This window comes from Coptis chinensis, chromosome 3, assembly GCF_015680905.1.
Source record: "Coptis chinensis isolate HL-2020 chromosome 3, ASM1568090v1, whole genome shotgun sequence".
Classification (NCBI taxonomy): domain Eukaryota; kingdom Viridiplantae; phylum Streptophyta; class Magnoliopsida; order Ranunculales; family Ranunculaceae; genus Coptis; species Coptis chinensis.
In genome coordinates, this window is record NC_141458.1 from 74,479,329 (window position 1) to 74,497,504 (window position 18,176).

At 32.9% G+C, this 18,176-nt stretch overlaps 1 long non-coding RNA gene across 1 annotated transcript; it reads right to left on the reverse strand.

The window, feature by feature from the left end:
- Positions 1 to 11,989: 11,989 nt before the first annotated feature.
- Positions 11,990 to 12,535, reverse strand: LOC147510769 (uncharacterized). Its single transcript, XR_015216878.1, has 3 exons — positions 12,460 to 12,535; positions 12,267 to 12,382; positions 11,990 to 12,130 (listed from the first exon to the last, which is right to left on the reverse strand). It is a non-coding gene; the product is annotated as an uncharacterized LOC147510769 (long non-coding RNA).
- Positions 12,536 to 18,176: the final 5,641 nt, after the last annotated feature.

Consider the following 18,176-nt stretch of genomic DNA (forward strand, 5'->3'; position numbering starts at 1 on the left):
TGACTTTTTCCAGATTTTCACATATTTGATTTTATGGACAATTGTAATAATAAAATGTTGTCGAAAATGGTATAACCTTGGTTGTTATTATCTAATTAAGATTTGACGTGAGTAGCGTGTAAAGCATATAAATATTGGCACGTAATAAGAGGGGAATTCTTATAAGACTTGTGATTTGGACTCGAATAATTATCCGTGATATATGGACTTTAGTAGTGGGCTTTGAGGGTGACTTGAGTTCACATAAATATATTGAACGAATAGATTTCATGATTGATTATTATTAGGAGTTGCAACTTAAATGAATTGTAGTATGTATGAAGGCTTGAGATATTTCATAGGGTGTAGTGCAATATATTATTGGCACATGAAATCATAAGTTTCGGGATTTGATATAGAGATATTTGGATATCGTGCAATGAATAGTATTGGCACGTAATAATGTGGATTGTATTATAATGAGAAACGTTGAGCTTCAGTACAATTAAGTATACTGGCATGAGATAGAATAAGAATTATTATGAGATATAAATGTATGACACTTGAATAAATTACGTAACGAAAATCCTAGAACCTAGCTACCACAACTCATGAGATTTGGCCCTAGTGATGGGCGTATGTGATATGATTGGCCCTTCTGGCGTTTCAGTGAATCTGAATGGCCCTATAGGCGTAAGTAATGTGATTGGCCCTTCTGGCGTTTCAGTGAATCTAAATGGCCCTTTTGGCGTAGCCGAATAGTGGCTTAATTATTCCATTCGCAAAATTTGAACGAGATGCGTGATATTTTTTGCCGAATAGTGGCAGTACTTACATAATGGCTTTCGTTTGAGGGTTACCTGGTGTGCGGCATCCCGCTCAGGGTAGTTACGCACGGAGTGGTTCATTATATAAGGGGAGACATGTGGATGTACATGTTCGGCATTGGGAAGCGATTGTGGTAGCCAGAGAAACTAGGTAAGATATAGTTACGACGTGATTTTAGGGACACGCAAAGAAAGCCTTAATTAATATAATTATGGTAATATGTTGGTTAATGATATATTTTTAGATAGATGATTGTATATGGTTTTGCAGAAGGGTGGGTCAAACTAATTACTTGGGCAGAGACGACACACTCTGTAATTGAGCATGAAATGCGGTACGGATATAATATGCTTGGTTGGTTATTTGTTTAGTTAGAACCTAAGGCGCCTCGATGGAGGAACTACATGCCTTATTTATTATGCGTATGGTTTGTTGTGTGGTTAGTGGGAAGTTAAGGCGCCTCAGTGGAGGAACTAATTGCCTTACATGTGGTATGTACATATCGATATGATTATTTTTATTATTGGAAGTTAAGGCGCCTCAGTGGAGGAACTACCTGCCTTAATTATGATACTTAAGGATGTTGTATTAGTCGTTGGAAGTTAAGGCGCCTCGGTGGAGGAACTTACTGCCTTATTTATTGGGTATATATATGTATTAGTATAATTTGTATTGTAGGGCTACTCACACCAACATTTTTATAATGCTGACCCGATTTGTATGTTTGTTTATCGGGTGTGTTCATTAAATGAACATAGTTGATAAGTCTTGACAGGTTTAGTGTTGAAGAAGGTTGGTTGCTGCTTGTGGTTTGCGTTAGCGTTGCATTTCAAGATAGGCTTTGTTTTCCTTTGAGGTGATATAGATTTTCAGTTGAGACAATGTTATTTGTATTTTCATTTGTAAGTTTAAATAAAGAGTTATTGAAAAGAGATTTGTAACCTAATCTTATTTGTAAATTTTTGTAATGAAGAGGACTTTTGTTTAAGTTAAAAATTTTATTGGTTTTTAATTATCCGCATATTTAAACTGTTTATGGGTTTTTGGGAGTTGAGAGTGCGTCACACCTTGAAGATCGAAGAGTCGGAAACAAATATTGTTTTTCCGAATTCTGTCAAAATTCGGGGTGTGACACATCAACACCTCATATCTTAAATGCCCAATTCCAAAATTCAAATCGATCTCAAAGCGAAAAGGTAAACAACGGTCAACTTAAATTTTCTTCAATTGAAGTCTTCAATCGAGATCCTGTAAGAGAATATGACTTATTGGGAAAATATCACCATCACATTTATATCTTATATGTCATATCACCAAGCATTTATATCTCATAACCATTTTAATTCTCTCGCGTGCCAAATAAAATACTGTCCTAAATCACCATATTTGGATATATCACAAATCCCTATAAAGGCTACAATACCTCTTAGTAGCATCTCACAAACATAATGAAACATTTACTTATGTCTTTATTTCTCAAAAATATTGTTGGATGTCATAACACATCACACAATGCTACGAAACATATCATATTAGTAAATACCCATGCCTTCGGCACAGATGTCTTAATTAAATGTTTTTGATTTGCATGCAATTCATCTCTTCAAGAACTGGTACATGCAAAGATGCAATCCATCTCTTCAAGAACTGGCGACTTGGGCTGGACTTGGCAAAGATAAATATCAAAAATTGTAGCAATTAGTATTGGGTTTTTTAGATTTTGGTCCTACGCATAGTTGGTTTATTAGACTTTAGTCCAGAAAAGCTTGAATATTAGACTTTAGTCCTAGTTCTGTTTGTTCACCGTTAGTCAACTCAATCGTATGTAAGCAGATTGATCACGTTGACTGTTAGTCAACTCAGTTGACTAACAGTGAACTAGGACTAAAGTCTAATATTCAAGATTTTTTGGACCAAAATCTAATAAACCAACTATGCGTAGGACCAAAGTCTAAAAAGCCCATTAGTATTTCACAACTTTTTTTAGTCAAGGCACAACAATTAGTATCAAAGATAAGTTAGAATACGGTGGGTTGTAAGTCAAGGCACAGATTAACAAGGTTGTTAGTATTAGTTAAAATCTAAAATGGATATGGTTAGGTGTTTAAATGGCACTATATGGTCAATATTTATAATTTTATTTTTATATTCTTACTTTTATGGAAAGATAGGTGTGGAATGAAAAGTTGTATGTTTCATTTTATCGTAAATGTTAAAATATATGGAGAATTGGTTATGGCTAGTAATTGAATTTTGTTAGTGTATCCTAGAAATTTAAAATATTTGTGATAAATGGTATATGAAACTTGATTGTTGTCACAACCCAAATTTCCAAAAAATTAAAATAGAGAATTATCCAAGATATAATTATCTCAATCGTCACCTGATTCCATTTTCTGAAAACCCAGGATGAAATGAAACCCTAATAACCCATTCCCAAACATGATATAGAAAAAATGAGATCAAATTAAATACCGAAAGAACAACTCTTCATTCACAAATAAAAAATTTAATAACCAACTCTATTACATATATTTCAAATCAAAACTTTCCACTTCAGAAAACTTAAACCAGTAATGCTTCAAAAGCGAATCCAAATCAAACGTTGTCATCCACTATATTCAATCATCTATGTTTCCAAGAACACACCGACGTTGCAAAAGAAATCAAACATGGGTCAGCAAATTGAATTTGCTGCTTTGAGTAAGACTAAATATAAAAAAAAAAAATGCTCAATATTTCAAATAAAGGAATATACTATTACAATCATTTCAACTTGGATGACAAATTAGTTCCATTTTCTCAAAACGGCATGTAGTTACTTCCCAAGTAAGATTTCACCCCCAATATACAATTCTAAGAATCTCATATAACTAGTACTCATCATTTCCACTTTTCAAAATAACTCACAACATAAATACCACTTACATTCCACTAATTAAATACACATATGATAACCTAATTAAATACGAGTTTGATACACCTTACCTTTAAGCCAACACGTCATCTTAGGGTAGGATATTTACGTCCCTGCATAAAAGATTAATAGATCCTACCCTCTTGCAAAACAGAGTTAGACATCACAATAAAGTGATTTATCTCAGCAAGTCAAATTTTCATTCATAATCAAACCTCATTTAAGACATTTAAGTCTAATTGATACAACCTGGTTCATCCCGCATATTCGGGGAATACTAATTATCACAATATCTATGTCAAAGGTAGTCATTCACATGATATCATTACGTCATAAACTTTCTGCGTGCATAACCATAGATCTTAGACTATTACAAGTCATTAATATTTTTGTAATAACATATCAAGTTATAGTCATTTCGCAATCACATAAAATATTACAAGCATTCACTAAAACCATTCACAATCATACTTTACATCGATAACATCACACAAATTCACATACATTTAGTTAATTCAATTCCACAATGTATCTTGTTTATTAATCACTTATTTATTAACCTCACATTTAGTTCCTACTCCACGATTTGCACTTTACATATTTACCAAATCACACATACATGTGTGCCTCTCTCACACCGAGTACCACTACAAGACATATGTCCCAAGTGGGGATATCACCTCCAGGAACATATTTATAGCTTGTAAACTCGTAACTTGTGGGTTACAGCCATATCTGGGCTTTCCATCCGTATAATAACAACTTCTTATGGGCATTCAATATCTCAGGTAAATAGCTTGGGTCATTCCCGCCATATTCAAAGAATACCCATCATACATTAACAGGTAATTTATGAAACATTCAATGAATACCTTTGGTCTTTCCTACTACATTCAAAAAATACCCATCATAACACTAACATGTCATTCATGACACATTCAATGATTACCTTAGGTCATTTCCGCCACATTCAAGGAATACCCATCATAACACTAACAGGTCATTCATGGCACATTCAATGAATACCTTCCCATCACATGACATCTTAAGTCATAATATATCATTACAAAATTCTGAGGCGTGGAGAGTTCTAAAGGTGTGGTCGACTCGTTAAAAATATTATTCTCAACTCACTTATCATTGTACTAGCATTAATCATGCACAACAATTGATCACACGTGCAGAAAGTTAGTTTCACGCATCAATACAAATCAATCACGCATTTAAATATCATTAAACGCAACACGAATGGTCATCAATCAAATACAATTCAAACATCCACAATCACATACACAATTAAATACTAACATTATACACATAAAGTTATCACAAAAACTAATATATAATATATAATATAGTGGTTGCACCTTTACATAAGGCTGCCTACGTATCCAATCTTTCAAGATTAGAATCAAGCCTTACGTAGCTCTTAACCAATAAATATCAACATCCATGTATGTACTTTTTAAGAAAAACAACAATTAATACTATATAGAATCACATACAATAAGTTTCAAATAATCCCACAATTATATAGGTAAAGTTTCATACCCAGAGATACACTATGAACCTTTAAATCCAAAAACTCACAAATGGATATTTCTCTACTTTTGATTCTAAAAAAAAAAATGATCTTATAAACCATGTCGATTCCAAAAAAACCCACAGTCTAAAAGTAAGCTACAAACACTATATAAAACACCCAAGAAGAGTTTAAGAGACTTTTAGTTCATTACTAGACATATTTCCCAAAATAGGTGCATGCACATAAAGGATAACACGGTAGGTTTTCTAGCCAATTTGCAAATGCTATAGTTTTTCCTACATTCATCCAAATAACATGTAACTTAATTATTTAGAAACCAGGATATGTAGACCTACTTTTTCATGTAGAACTCTAAGCCCTAATCTCAGCCCACCTAGAAGAAAACTTAGGTCGAAAACGGTAAAAATCCAAATTTTCAACAAACTAGATTTCTGACGGACTATCTTTCGAATAGCACAACTCTTTCCACATGTATCCAAACGTGACAAGACATTTTGTGTTGAAAAGAAGACTCAAAAATAAATTTTTTATGTTTTAAAAAAATTCTAATTCTCACTCTAATTATATTAAAACTGGACTTGAACACACTGCGCAGAAACTGATTTTTGACACACTGTTTTATGTCAACCAAACTTCCAGACATTATATCCCCCCCACAGACCTTGGAATGCAACAAGGCCAATTGGGTTGGAAAAACGACTAAGAAAAATCACTTTTTCATGTTTTGGCAAGAGTTTGAATCTGAACTTAACTATGTGAAAACTCGATTCCAAAACAGACAAAGATTCTGATTTATTTGGTCAGAAAATTCTGATGTCTAACTTCTGAAGGGTGTAACTCCTACATAATTCGAAATGCTATGGGGATTTTTAAGTTTGAAAGAGGGCAGATAACACTTACTTAAAGTGCTTTAATGAAAACCAATATCATTCTCTAAACACACTATAATTTGTCTCCAAATCAGACAAAAATTCATAACATGAACAGAAGAATATTACACCAGTTTTGCAACAAAGTGTACACCGATATTTGAGTACTTACCTAATTTAATAGAAGGGTTCATTGCTCAGGTAGGACCTTTATACTAAAACAAAATCAAGAGATAAGTTTAAAATAGATGTGGAGGTTAGGCTTATAGCCATGTATAAGTCTGACTTGTAGGTTCATTCAAAATCGATATGTATAAAGGTTACACTAAATCTGACACTAATAGTTTTGTATAATTATTAAGTGGGCAACAAGTTAAGGGTTTATCATACCTCCTATATAATCAAAACCGTACCCTTTCTAGAGTTTTATTATAAATCCATCCATTGACGTCATGTGTCATAACTTCTTATATTTTAAATATTCAACTTCACAATTTCAAATAACCAATTCTTAGCAATGCAAATAAAATCAACCAATATAATACAAAGTCTAATCACCAGGTAAGCATATCAATACATATACACATAAATTTAGCTAACAGGATACCAGCGTGGAATACCCACGTTAATTTCTACCCGTGAAAGCCATATCAAGAAAAACTCACACCATCCGTTTTAGCCACTACTTTGTGACTATCATAAGAACAAAACCTAGGTGTGAATATATCTGAATAAGAAATAAATAAAAATAAACCACTCACTAATGTAGTTAATTAATGTGAAAATGTAACTAAGTTAGGTCCACTCACTTTGTGTTAATTGAACCGATAGATTTTCAAAAGCAAAATAATCCAAAAAACAAAAGTCGACTGATGCGCGAAGAAGATGGTCTTCCTCCTTCGAAATTTTCTCTTTACCACTCTCAAGATAGTAGCACTCTATCTCTCTCTTTTCACTCTTTATGTTTCTTTCTATTTCCTTTGGTTCTCCCTTTTTTTTAAAAAGAAAATAATAGGGTTCGGCAAATCCAAAACACCCGAAACCCCATTCCTTATTTCTAGCAACTACTCATCCTATTTCCCATGTTTTTATCTTTCTATCTTTATCTTTATCTTTATCCTTTATTATTATTATTATTTAACTTTATATATATTTAATTAAAAATGGGAATAAAAATAGGGTTGTTATAATATACACACCTTAAAGGAATCTCGTCTCGAGATTCTAGGTAATAAAGTTGATTAACCAAGCAAACACTACGTCACACAAGAATTCTTCAGAGAGTATAAAGTTAACAGATTATATACCAACAACTAAACTTTAAGAAATATTTTAATACATAGTATGAACATTAATTAAACACGTCATTTACAACTTGCATCTAGAATTCAAAGTAAGCATATATCATAAATGAGATATAGGTGTATACCCAAGTATACACACCTTAAAATGAATACACACATACAATACTATATAACCTTACCTGTGGGCATACGTAAATTAAAGCCACGTAATGAGAATCGCCACTTTAAACGAAAATGCAGAAGACCAAAATCCAAAACGGGAACAAAATAAACTTGAAAACAACAAGGAAATTTAACACTACAAAAATACATCTACTACCCATTACCACAATATGAGGATCACCTAGACCTTCTCATTCTAGGCAAACCTAAGCTCCGATACCAAACTATCACAACCCAAATTTCCAAAAAATTAAAATAGAGAATTATTCAAGGTATAATTATCTCAATCGTCACCCTATTCCATTTTCTGAAAACCCAAACGAAACCCTAATAACCCATTACCAAACATGATATAGAAAAAATGAGATCAAATTAAATACGAAAAAAACAACTCTTCAATCACAAATAAAAAATTTACTAACCAACTCTATTACATATGTTTCAAATCAAAACTTTCCAATTCAGAAAAGTTAAACCAGTAATGCTCCAAAAACGAATCCAAATTAAACGTCGTCATCCAATGCATTCAACCATCTATGTTTCCAAGAACACACCGACGTTACAAAAGAAAACAAACATGGGTCAGCAAATTGAATTTGTTGGTATGAGTAAGACTAAATATAAAAAAAAAAATGTTCAATATTTCAAATAAAGGAATATATTATTACAATCATTTCAACTTGGAAGACAAGTTAGTTCCGTTTTCTCAAAACGGCATGTACTTTCTTTCCAAGTAAGATTTCACCCCTAATATACAATTCCAAGAATCTCATATAACAGTACTCATCATTCCCACTTTCCAAAATAACTCACAACATAAATACCACTTACATTCCACTAATTAAATACACATATGATAACCTAATTAAATATAAGTTTGATACACCTTACCTTTAAACCAACACGTCGTCTTAGGGTAGGATATTTACGTCCCTACATAAAAGATTAATAGATTCTACCCTCCTGTAGAATAGAGTTAGACATCACAATAAAATGATTTAATATTTTCGAAATAACATATCAAGTTATAGTCATTTCACAATCACATAAAATATCACAAACATTCACTAATATTATTCACAGTTAAACTTCACATCCATAACATCTCACAAATTCACATACATTTAGTTCATTCAATTCCACAATGTATCTTGTTTATTAATCACTTATTTACTAACCTCACCTTTAGTTCCTATTCCACGATTTGCACTTCACACTTTTGCCAAATCACACATACCCATGTGCCTTTCTCACACCGAGTACCACTACAAGACATATGTCCCAAACGGGGATATCACCTCCAGGAACATATTTATATCTTATAAACTCATAACTTGTGAGCCACAGCCATCTCTGGGCTTTCCATGTGAATAATCACAACCTCTTATGGGCATTCATTATCTTAGATCATTCATGGCACATTCAATGAATACCTTAGGTCATTCCCGCCACATTCAAAGAATACCCATCATACACTAACAGGTCATTCATGACACATTCAATTAATACCTTAAATCTTTCCTACCACATTCAAAGAATATCCATCATAACACTAACAGGTCATTCATGACACATTCAATGAATATCTTAGGTCATTCCCACCACATTCAAGGAATACCCATCATAACACTAACATGTCATTCATGGCACATTCAATGAAAACCTTCCTATCACATTACATCTTAAGTCATAATATATCATTACAAAATCCTGAGGCGTGGAGAGTTCTAAAGGTGTGGTCAACTCGTTGAAAATATTATTCTCAGCTCACTTATCATTATACTAGCATTAATCATGCACAACAATTGACCACACGTGCAAAAAGTTATTTTCACGTATCAATGCAAATCAATCATGCATTTAAATATCATTGAACGCAACACAAATGGTCATCAATCAAACACAATTCAAACAGTCGCAATCAAGTATACAATTAAATACTAATATTATACACATATAGTTATCACAAAAACTAATATATAATATATAATATAGTGGCTACACTTGTACATAAGGCTGCCTATGTATCCAATCTTTCAAGATTAGAATCAAGCCTTACGAAGCTTTTAACCAATAAATATTAACATCCTTGTATGTACCTTCAAGAAAAATAACAATTTATACTATATAGAATCACATACAATAAGTTTCAAATAATCCCACAATCATCACTACAAGAAAAAAGGCTTTATATCACTGTTAAAAACAGTGATAAAAAGTCTTTTGTCACTGTTTTTTTTTTTTTTTTCTAAAACCGTGACGGAGTGGGAGTCATTTATTTTTTTCCCAAAACCGTGACAAATATTTCTTATGGATTACCTATTTCTACCATATAAAATAGTGACAAATATATAAAAACCATCACAAAAAATCAACTTTTTTGTGACGCTTTTGACAAAACAGTGAAGTATTCATTTGATAACAGTCATAAATAGGTTAACTATTCATAACGGTTTTGTCAAAACCGTGAACTATGTTTTTATTTTTATTTATTTTTAAAAAAATAATAAAATAGTGCTAATATATGAAAACATTTCGGAGTAATAAACTACACACCTTAATATAATAAATTAAACTTCAAGTAGCATTCATAAAGTACTAATTCCATTCTCTTGGATAACCAATATATATTTGTACTTAATCATAGAACATAATAAAATAAATAACACGTTTCCAATCTAATACATAAAAATTTAATCAGCTTAATCCAAATCCAAATCCAAATCCCAATCCAAATCCAAATCCAAATCCCAATCCCAATCCAAATCCAAATGAAAAAAACAAAAGAACCTAATCTCGCCAAAGTCGATCACCCACATGAATGTTTTCAGTTTTATCGTTCATCTTCATCTTAAGGATGGTTCATAATACATTCTTGGATAAACTTAACAAAGTTCATTCAAACTTCATCTACCTCTTTGTCGGTGGTGAAAACCTTTTTATTGCTAAGATTTTTTATCTGAAATATAAGAAACAACACCATTAATATTTTGCAAAATAGAGAAAAAGAAATATAAAACATGATCGCTAAAGAGTAAAGATATCACACATAAATTAATTTAAAATGAGAGAGATAGTTTATTTACTTTCAATGGCAACGGAGAAGAATCATGTGCATTATGTCTCGCATGAAGCGCATTGCATGAATACCAACATTGTTTACTTTCTAGTTGCATAGGGCCCTGCAAAAATATGAAATGAAGAGAGGATAATAAAAGTTCAATCATTTGGGTAGAACTTAAATGAGGCAAACAAGTCAATGAAAACCAACAAAAGAAACATCGATATTAGCAAAATAGGGCTAGTGAATCTTAAAGTTCATGCTAGCAATCAAGAGAAAAAGCCCAGATTGACAATCTCAGTTATTTATATCCTATGGGCAGATACCCAAACCAAATAAAGAAAACAAAAAAATAGGTAACCCCATATTGAAACCAATTTTAGTTCCATGGGGATTGCAAAACACCGCAATAGGCAGGCTCAGTAGATTGCACTTCTCATATACCGAGTTGACTTAAAATTCTATCTATAACAGGTATTCCATCAGCGCCTATTGACTCCCCTTTATTTCTTCCGAGATCTTGGTCACCTACACGTAATGCCACTATTGACTCTAGGTTCATATCATAACTTGCTTCCTAGCGTATAAGGCTGACTTGGTCTTAACTGACACAGAGATTCCTAGCTTATCTGACACTAGCATCTCTATCAGTCCTATCTATTTGTGTGAAGGATCCTTTCCTCCTCCTACTATGGCTCATCCATCTGCGAGAGATTGGTTCTTTGATCATCAGATTCACTTGGTCTTCCTAGCTGATATGGTCAGCCCAAAAGAGCATATACGTCTCTTCCTTTCTTTCTGTCGTGGACTGTAAACCAATTATTGAATGCAACTAACGCAATAATCACTAGTACTAATAACTAAATCTTATACACCACACTCATTCATTAAACAATTTAATATAAAAAAGAATCACCTCAAATCTGCAACCATTAAGTATGAAGAAATTTTATCTGTCTATGCAAGCATCCAATACAGTCATCAAAGAAATAACTTGATAACAAGAACAAACCATTCAAATCAGCATTAAACAAGATCCCAGAAACCCTTTTAGACACTGGTAAACTTAAGTACAAACTTGGTGCCTTCGGAAACTACATTTAGCGAATAATCTAGTTGTAGTGCAAGAGAGTGCAACAAACTTGGCTGCACCAACACAAGCAACATGCAGTTGTAATACCTACAGCAAAAATGGTAGATGATACCATTCTGGTATTGAAGCACTTGCATCGGGTACCATTCTTCATATGAACAAATTTATTAGAAAATGCCACTAATTTGCTATGCATCTAAGATACAAATACCTGAATGCATAACTTGGACCGAGATACATACTGTAGGATACTCGTGAACTCGAGAGAGAGAAAGGAGAGCGACAAATAAATGCTTCCCCATTCGATCCGAACTCGGGAGAAGCTTCAATACCTTCAACGAACTGGAGTGTGAAGACGATGAGACCTAGTGCTTGAATAGTAGTGGAAGAAGTTAGTTCTTAGTTTCTATTTTGGTAAATAAAATTCCAAACTAGGCTTAAGCTATTAAGTTATCTTGACTACTGAAAAAAGAGTGAATTGCTCTTGACATAAAAATACATACTAACCAATAAGCAAAGATCCAACGTGGCAAAAGAAGTGGTATGTACAACTTCTAAGAACTGGACCGGAATTTGAACATTCAATTCGACATCCAAATCAAGTAGATCAGGTAGCAGTGTTCCTAAAATAAGTTATTACAGCATGAATGAGCTAACAACTTGTATAAAATAAGTAACTACATCATGAATGAGCTAACACCTTGTATAACTACATCATCGAGAGATAAGCTCCAACGTCAATTCCACCCCAAATCAACTCCAACACACACAGTCCCTCCGCTTTTTTGCACACCCAAGATGTGATCATAGATTGAATAAAACTGAAACTGAAAATTGAACATAATGTATTGGGTGAGTGGCATCTAGTTAGTGCTATATAACAACTAATATATAACACACGTCTCAATAAGAAACTGCAGCAATATCTTCATTTTATACACTAAGAAAAATTTGTAACAGCTCATTCCGGGTGTTATATTGAATGTAATGCAAGGCAACCTGTTAAGCATTGGTATAACTTGAAAGCCCCACTATTTGATATAACTATACAAATGAAAATTCCATCAAGGACTTAAGATGCTGCAAGTCTATAACTAAAAACAAAAATTAACTATTCGATTCAAAATGTTGTGTGTCCTACGAAAGCATAGAACCATTCTTTCAAACATGAAACAACTTTACTTCTTAAAGGATTCTTGATTGAAACAAAGAGATTAATGTTAACACTAATTTCAGTTAACATGAAATATAGGTAGCAAAACCCAAATAAGTCGTCAACCACCCAAAAAGTAGTCACTCTGTGGGATTGACGTTGCAATATTCTAGTCGAGTAGTCATATCACCACAAAAGCTTCCAGTTAAACACTGTATATATGAACCAGAGAGAGACATGTACATACCTGCACACCTGAAACCAAAGAAGTTATAGATCCTGTAAGTGATGGAGGACTAGACAATTTGCTTTCTGGATTAGCAGAATATGCAGAAGGAGAAGCATGTAGAACTTTCAAAACCTACAAAAAAAAAAACCAAGCATACCATAAGAAATCAAATCAAAGTATAGAGTATAAAGTACTTAAAACTTGCTAATGACATCTTACTTGGCTATTAACAGGATTGAATGCATGACCAATCCCTTGGAATAGTACAGGAGCTTCGATTTTTCCTTCCCCAAAATGACATCATAAAATCAATAAAATCATCACTGGCAATCAACATATGATCTCCATTCGCAAAACTCCCATGATCAATCACCACAGCCCTGGAATCCTCATCGAAATCAACACCACATTCAGTAGCAATCTCTCTAACCAACTCAGATGCCGACCCATCAACCGCAAGAATCAAATCCCTACCCGAATCAACAAACCCCAAAACAGAATTCAAATCTAAAGACCCACCAAAATTTTGAACAGTTGGTGAGAATAAAAATAGCTTGTCGTATAAATACTCTCCGTATTTAGATAATTTGAGATTCGAATCAGTAGCGAGGTGGCTCAAACCTTTAGACTATTGTCCCCGAAATGGAAATTAAAGAATTATAACGAATAGCTGGAGAGAGGTTTTTTTTTTTTTTTTTTTTTTTTTTTTATTATCGAACAACCTCTAAGAATTGGAATTTAAGAGAGAGAAGATAATGCTTTGTACCGTAGGTGCCCAACTGAGCAGTTTTGAATGAAGAAGATGAGAAGTGTGGAGAGAGTGGTCGGTTTAGTTGAAGAAACTGACTTTCACGGGACTATTAGGCAAAATGACTACACTAGCCTTCGTAATAGTGATGAGAAATACCACCAGTCATTTATGTTTAGTACAAACAGTGACAAATTGTGGCCCGGGTCATTGTTTGTGCTTGAGCGCAAAAAGAAAATACTATTTGTCCCGCTTTAGACAACGCGCATGACAAAAAAAATTCTAAAACAGTCACAAAAACTCTTTTATGCCATTTGTTACCGTTTTAAATAGAACAATCACAAATAACATTTTAAAACAGTCACAAAAAGCCTTTTTTCTACTAGTGCATATAGGTAAAGTTTCATACCCAGAGATACACTATGAACCTTTAAATCCAAAAACTCACAAATGGATGTTTCTCTACTTTTGATTCTAAATAAAAATGATCTTATGAACCATATCGGTTCCAAATAAAACGACAGTCTAAAAGTAGACTACAAACACTATATAAAACACCTAAGAAGAGTTTAAGAGACTCTTAGTTCATTACTTGACATATTTCCCAAAATAGGTTCATGTACATAAAGGATAAGATGGTAGGTTTTCTAGCCAACTTGTCAATGCTATAGTTTTTTCCACATTCATCCAAATGACATGTAACTTAATTATTTAGAAACTAGGATATGTAGAACTACTTTTTCATGTAGAACTCGAAGTCCCAACCTCATCTCATCTAGAAGAAAATTTAGGTCCAAAACGGTAAAAATCCTAATTTTCAGCAAACTAGATTTCTGACGGACTATTTTCCGAATAGCAAAACTCTTTCCACAGGTATCCAAACGTGACAAGGCTTTTTTCGTTGAAAAGAACTCTGTCAGAACTTACTTGTTTATGTTTTACAAAAATTCTAATTCTCACTCTAACTATAATAAAACTGGACTTGAACACACTCCATACAAAACTGATTTCTAACGCATTATTTTATGTCAACCAAACCTCTAGACATTATATCTACCTCCAAAGACCTTGCAATGAAACGAGGCTAATTAGGTTGGAAAGAAAACTTAGAAAAATAATTTTTTCATGTTTTGGCGAGAGTTTGAATCTGACCCTAACTATGTGAAAACTCTATTCCAAAATAGACACAGATCCTGATTTCTGTGGTCAGAAAATTCTGACGTGCTAACTTCCGAAAGGTGTAACTCCTTCTACATAAATCGAAATGCTATGTAGTTTTTTGAGTTTGAAAGAATGCGGATAACACTTACTTAACGTGCGTCAATGAAAACCAATATCAATTTCTAAACACACTGTAATTTGTCTCCAAATTAGACAAAATTCATAACATGAACAGAAGCAAAACATACCAGTTTTGCAACAAAGTTTACCCCCATATTTGAGCACTTATCTAATTTAATAGAAGGGTTCATTGCTCAGGTAGGACCTTTATACTAAAATAAAATCAAGAGATAAGTTTAAAACCGATGTGGAGGTTAGGCTTATAGCCTTGTATAAGTCTGACTTGTAGGTTCATTCAAAACTGATATATATATAAAGGTTACACTAAATCTGACACTAATAGTTTTTTATAATTATTAAGTGGGCAACAAGTTAAAGGTATATCATACCTCCTGTATAATCAAAACCGTACCATTTCAAGAGTTTCATTATAAATCCATCCATTGACGACATGTGTCATAACTTCTTATATTTTAAATATTCAACTTCGCAATTTCAAATAACCAATTCTTAGCAATGCAAATAAAATCAACCAATATAATACAAAGTCTAACCACCAGGTAAGCATATCAATACATATACACATAAATTTATCCAACAGGATACCAACGTGGAATACCCACATTAATTTCTACCCATGAAAACCATATCAAGAAAAACTCACACCATCTATTATAACTACTACTTTGTGAGTATCACAAGAACAAAACCTAGGTGTGAATATATCTGAATAAGAAATAAATAAAAATAAACCACTCACTAATGTAGTTAATTAATGTGAAAATGTAACTAAGTTAGGTCCACTCACTTTGTGTTAACTGAATCGATAGATTTTCGAAAGCGAAAGAATCTGAAAAATGAAAGTCGACTGCCGCGCGAAGAAGATGGTCTTCCTCCTTCGAAACCTTCTCTTTACCACTCTCAAGACAGTAACACTCTATCTCTCTCTTTTCTCTCTTTATGTTTCTTTCTATTTTATTTGGTTCTCCCTTTTTTAAAAAATAAATAAATAATAGAGTTCGACCAATCCAAAACACCCGAAACCCCAATCCCTTATTTCTAGCAACTACTCATCCCATTTCCCACGTTTTTATCTTTTTATCTTTTTATCTTTATCTTTATCTTTATCCTTTATTTTTATTTTTATTATTATTATTATTTAACTTTATATATATTTAATTAAAAATGGGAATAAAAATATGGTTGTTATAAGTGTACTCTTTCTAAGTGTTGCTCCAAGTTGGGAGTGTATTTTAATTATATTGATGAGGCATTCAATTAATGCTTTGTTCATAATTGAAAATGTTGATATATATATAATTTATATAGTTGATATTGAGGTAAGTTGAATGGCTATTGTGCTTGATATGTTTCGTAGTAATTCTATTGCTTGAGAAGATGATTCATGATGAAAGATTTATATTTAATGAGATTCTTGGGTGTTAAATCGTGTCGTAAAAGACTTGTGAAAATTTAATGTGTCCCCCACATATTTAGATCTCTCCATTCCTCTTTGTTGAAAAGAAAAGGAAAAAAAAATGTTTAAGACTAATGATATCATGTGAAAAATCACCTTAGAGAGGAACTAAGGTATTCGCCTTGCGAGTTGGTTGTATTTCTTGAGTGTATGAGAATGTAGGTCTGGATTCCTTGAATGCACAGGAATGACCTGTTATTTTTTTTTATGCCCAAAAAAGGCTTTGTTTATGCACTTGGAAAACCCAGAGATGGTTGTGACTCACAAGTTACGAGTTTACAATATGGAAATATATTCTTGGAGGTGATATCCCCACTTGGGGCATATGTCTTGTAGTGGTACTCGGTATGAGAGAGGCACACGGGTATATGTGCGTGATTTGGCAAATGTGTGAAGTGCAAATCGTGGAGTATGAACTAAAGGTTTGGCTGAGTCTATTTATAAATGAGTCAACAAGATAATTAATAAGCAAAGTGAAATATTAATTTCACGTATGAGTGAGTTATTGCATATGAATATTTATGTATTATGATGTATATGATTTCTTACAAAGAAATGTGTATGTGGTTTGTGTGAGTTGATACTCACGAGGGATTAATGTACTCCTTGGTTGTGATTTTTTCTCGTTCTCATAAATAGATAAGTGTTTTTTTAAGTAAAAGATGTGTATCTGATTTGTGTAATATGATGGATATGGTGGTGTGATATAAACACTGATATTTGTGATATCTTTAGTCTGATTATGTATGCCCATGGTGGTTGTTGTGAGAGTAAAATAGATGTACACTTTAAAATATTATGTTTCGGAAATCTAACTTTATTTTGCAGGAGGGTAGGACTTATTAACATTTTATGTAATGACAATTGTCCTACCCTGACACGGCATGATTGATTCAATGTAAGTATAATTTGTTTATTTATTAATTAGAAATCTGAATGGTGATCTTGATTAGGAAGATACCATTTTTCAGGAACTTTATTTCAGGAACTCGTGTTGATTAGGAACATACCGTTTTGAGAAAATGGAACTACCTTGTCTTCCAAGTTGAAATGGATGGTGACATTATATTTATTTATTTGAAAGATTGAATGTAGTATTGTATATTTTATTTTAGTTTGATTCATCCCAGCAAATTCAATTTGTTAACCTATGCTTGCTTTCTTTTGCAACGTGGGTGTGTTCTTTGGAATATAGATGGTGGAATGCAGTGGATGATGATGTTTGAATTAGATTCGCTCTTGCTATTTTTCTGGTTTAAGTTTTCTAGAGTGTACAATTTTATATTGAGATAGATATGATAGAGTTGGTTAGTTTCTTTTTATTTTAATATTGTTGTAGGGGAAATTTCGTGTATCCCCTGATCTTCCTCTGTGCCTTGTGATCTGGAATCCTTTGCTAAATAGAGAAAATGATGAGATGATGATGAGTTCAGGGTTGAACCGTCTGACGGCTACCTACATATCTCCTTAGTTCTATTGGAGAATCAAACCCTATTTGTGTAGTTCCTAAGAGCAAATCCCTATAGTTT